General features: G+C 54.9%; 1 long non-coding RNA gene across 1 annotated transcript; it reads right to left on the reverse strand.

Moving 5' to 3' along the window:
- Positions 1–535: 535 nt before the first annotated feature.
- LOC135978199 (uncharacterized) lies at positions 536–2,490 on the reverse strand. The gene is made up of 3 exons (XR_010595611.1): positions 2,193–2,490; positions 1,642–1,707; positions 536–757 (listed from the first exon to the last, which is right to left on the reverse strand). It is a non-coding gene; the product is annotated as an uncharacterized LOC135978199 (long non-coding RNA).
- Between the last annotated feature and the right edge of the window lie 1,662 nt (positions 2,491–4,152).

The raw sequence follows: 4,152 nt of genomic DNA on the forward strand, positions 1-4,152 counted from the left end.
TGGGTGGGTTATCAGCAAGAATCCAACAGGGGACTGCTGAGTCTCGGAGCAGGAGTGTCGGCTGCCTGAGCTAGAAGACTCACATCTGTTGATCGAGCCTCTTACAGGCTCATCTAGCTCTCTATGTGGCCCGGCAGCATTTCTTTTCTAATATAATAGCAACAGATCATAATGTTTAAGTTTAACCATTTCGCCCCCCCAATTTTTATTGGTTGAAATGTTCACAGTTGTGGGAAGTTCTGGGAGGGTCAGAAAATATTTTTTTATTGACAGTAGACGTTGAATCAGCCAGCGACAGCTTCCGGGCTGTTAAAACACAAGGCGTCAACGTCACATGTCAAAATCTATAAAGTTAGTAGCCTTAAATCAAACTCTGAGTTCTCTCTAGGGTGACCAGATGTCCCATTTTTATATGGCCCCGATGTCCCAGGGTGGCACTAGGCGGTGCTGTGCTGCAGGGAGCAGGGTCGGGCACAGCCCCACAGGGAATGGTGACAAGCATATGGCATGTGAGAATAAAGACACAAACTCCACATCTAGGCAGACACTTTATTGGGGCTGAGCAGGAGGGTTAGCGTCCCCCTGAACCCAGGCAAATTCAGCCCCAGGCTGGCTTCGATCTGCTCCCAGGAAGGGCTGGGGAGCCTCACGGTGCCCACAGGGTGGCGAGCAAAGGGGGTCAGAAGTCACAGCAGAACCCACAGCCGCTCATCCTACAGCAGTTACAGCAGAAGCGACAGCCAGCGAAACTCTGAGCCTTCAGGAAGAGATGGAGAGACTAGAGTGAGACCTGCCCTTAACCAACCCCCCCCCCCCGACTACATTCTCCCAAGCCGCTTTCCCCTCCCAGAGCCGGGGACACAACCCAGGAGTCCTGGCTCCCAGCCTCCCTGCACTAATCACCAGGCCCCACTCCCCTCCCAGAACTGAGGACACAAGCCAGGAGTCCTAGCTCCCAGCCCCTCTACGCTAACCACGAGATTCCGCTCCCGTCCCAGAACAGGGGACACAACCCAGGAGTGCTGACTCCCAGTCCCCTCCCAGCTTTTCCCCAACCTGTTACTCCCATGTGGTGTTAGAGACACTTTTTGATCCCTGTAGAAGAATTTAAATTTTTAAAGGCTTCTGGGAGGGGAGTGGGGTCTAGTGGTTAGATCAGGGGCTGGAAGGAGCAGAGGAAGGACAAGGCTGGGAATCAGGACTCCTGGATTCTATTCTTGACTCCCAGCAATAAGTGAGTACTAAAGGGTTATGTTCTCTGCAGGATGTCAGAGTTCACAGACTGAACAACGCTGCCCTCTGCTGGGCAGGAGACATGCTTGTTGGTAGGAATCTGCCATGAGATATTATTGGGGTTAACCCATGCAATAGTATTGGTGTTAAACTGTGGAACTCATTGCCACAGGATATGTTGGGGCTAACCCATGGGACTCCCTACCACAGGGTTTCCTTTGGTTAGCCTATGGGACTCTCTACCACTGGATATTAATTCAGTCAACGTAGGGGATATTTTAGACATAAATCTGTCAAACCACCTATCACAGTATTTTATTGGAGTTAGCCCATGGCATCCAGCATACCCCTCCCCTCCCCGCATCAGTCCCAGCAGTAACCCAAGTGAAGCCACCTCCCACTACTCACCGCTTCTCTCTTCACCATCACCTTGGACTCGCCTCGGCCTTCCTCCGAGTGCTGGGACTCCGAGCCCTGTCAGAGCGGGAGAGCAGGGAGTCACTAGTGCCCAACGTGTTTTTTTGACCAGCAGTCATGACTTCGGTGGGATCATGGGGAATCTAACGCCTGTCTCTAAAGCACGTCCTGAGCGGACTGCTGGGCTCTGTCCCCAGCTCTGGCAGGGGAGCGGGGTCTAGTGCTCAGAGCAGGGGCGCTGGAAGTCAGGACTCCTGGGGTGTATCCCCTGCATTGGGAGGGGAGGGAAATCCACTGCATTAGAGCAGCAGAGGGAGAGTGGGATGGGAGGGGGGGTCTGAGAGGCAGGACTGCTGAATTCCATTCCTAGCTCTGTTGCTGATTTGCTGTGTGACCAGGAGAAACTCACTTCCCCAGGCAGAGCCTCAGTTTCCCCTCCCACCCTTTACTGCATCGGAATCTCTTTGGGGCAAGGTCAGCCTCTTGCTGTGTGTCTGAGCAGGGCCTGGCACACCAGGAATGGAACAGGGTACCCCACTCACCCCAGCCAGGGATGCTCCGCGGATTCCCTCGGCACAAAGGAGGGACACGAACAGGAGCAGGACAGCCAGCATCTGGACTCTCATCTTCTCTTGGGGTTGGGTCTTCTCTGCGCAACCGAGTGGAGCTGAGAGCTACAGGGGCCTGTATTTATTCACTAGCTCAAAGCCCTCCTGGCCAGTGGAGTCAGTGATTGGCAGGGGAGGAGAGATTCCAGTAAGGACGGGGCTGGATGAACAGCTGTTTACCTACAATCCACATCCTTATAGGAAAAGACTCTTGTGATTTCAAAATATGGGACTTTTTTACCAAAATGCTTCCGTCTCTAACCAGGTGACAACACCCTCTGCCAGTCAGTCCTGATTCTCAGCCCCCTGCTCTGACCTGCTCGACCCCCCAAAGTGGGGTAGAACGAGGGTTGCCAGTTTTGGTTGGACATATTCCTGGAGATTTCATCACATGACTCTGACTAATGCCATGTACAGAAGTGATATCACAGCCTGCTCCCCATTCCACAGCCAGCATAGATGGCGGGGGGGGGGGGGGCGGAATTCACCCCTTTAGCTTTGGATTAAAAATGTCCCCGATCCCCAGACACCCCTAAATTCAAAGGCCAGGTGGCCCCACTTCTCTGACACCCTGCGGGGAGCGGGTGAGGGGCAGAGAGCAAGGATCCAGCCCCCTGGCCCATGCCTGGCTCCCAGGCGGGTTCAGGGGTTAATCGTTAACCAGGCATGTTCCAGTAACAGGCCGAAATCCTGGCTCTGGGGCTGCAAATCTGGGAATGCCACACATTGGGTGTTGGGGAGGGGCTGAGAGTTTGGCCTAGCCCCAGCTCTGGGAGGGAGTGGGATCTAGTGGGGGTGGGGCTGGGAGTCAGGACTCCTGGGTTCTCTACCCCTGGATTCAGGACCCCTTGTGGTTGCTGGCCAAAAAAGAGCAGGGCAAGCCCTATTCGCAGCGTGAACCCTCTGGTATCAGAGGGATTTTCAGTGCCTGGAAGAGCCGCAGAGCTGGGGGCCTGCACGTCCCCCTCTAAGGCAGGACCCTGGTTTGTGCTGCCGAGCCCACACGCCCCTGCCCTGCTGTGCTGTCTGCGGCGGGGGCTGATCAGATCCTGTCAGGGTGTAAATCCAGCACCCGCAGCTCCGCTTTATTAGCTTAGGTCTCTGATAGCCTGCGAGCTAGAGACATTCGACATGGGCTCCTCTACAGTCCCCGCCCCCACCAGCTCTGCCGGAGCCCCTCACTCCCGACCCGCAGCCCCCTGCTAGCTCAGCCCTGGGATCTCGCGGTTGGCCACTCGAACTGGGACCTAGACTACACTCCCCGGTGGCTGAGCGGCATTTGCTCTGCAGACCCAACAGGATCCGAGCCCTGTTTGAAACTGGGAATTTCCATGTCATGGGGAATCTGTGTCAAATTAGGGGGGGGGATAGCTCAGTGGTTTGAGCATTGGCCTGCTAAACCCAGGGTTGTGAGTTCAGTCCTTGAGGGGGCCACTTATGGGTCTGGGACAAAATCAGTACTTGGTCCTGCTAGTGAAGGGAGGGGGCTGGACTCAATGACCTTTCATGGTCCCTTCCAGCTCTATGAGATAGGTATATCTCTATACCCCACTGGTTCACTGCAACTTGAGCAGGAGACACTCCGGGCAGGGGGGTGGTTCCCCGCTCGAGAGCCATCCCCACCCGAGCGCGGAGCGAGCTAGCGCCTGAGAACAGAATGCGGCCGCTGCGAGCGACAGGAAAGGCCGGGTGTCCGATCTGCGCCGAGCAGCAGCTTCCCTGAAGGAATTTAGGAACAAAATCAAATAAAACGAATGGACGATTTCAGCTACTGTGTTGTGTTCTCAGAATAGAATCCGTCCTGTTCTCTGCTCTGTCCCATGGTGACATGCCAGGAGTTGTTTATAAGCACCTGTTGTAGCCTGCAGGGAGTCTTGGAAGAGTTAGATGTTTG

The sequence above is a fragment of the Chrysemys picta genome, unplaced genomic scaffold, assembly GCF_011386835.1.
Source record: "Chrysemys picta bellii isolate R12L10 unplaced genomic scaffold, ASM1138683v2 scaf166, whole genome shotgun sequence".
Taxonomy (NCBI): Eukaryota; Metazoa; Chordata; order Testudines; family Emydidae; genus Chrysemys; species Chrysemys picta.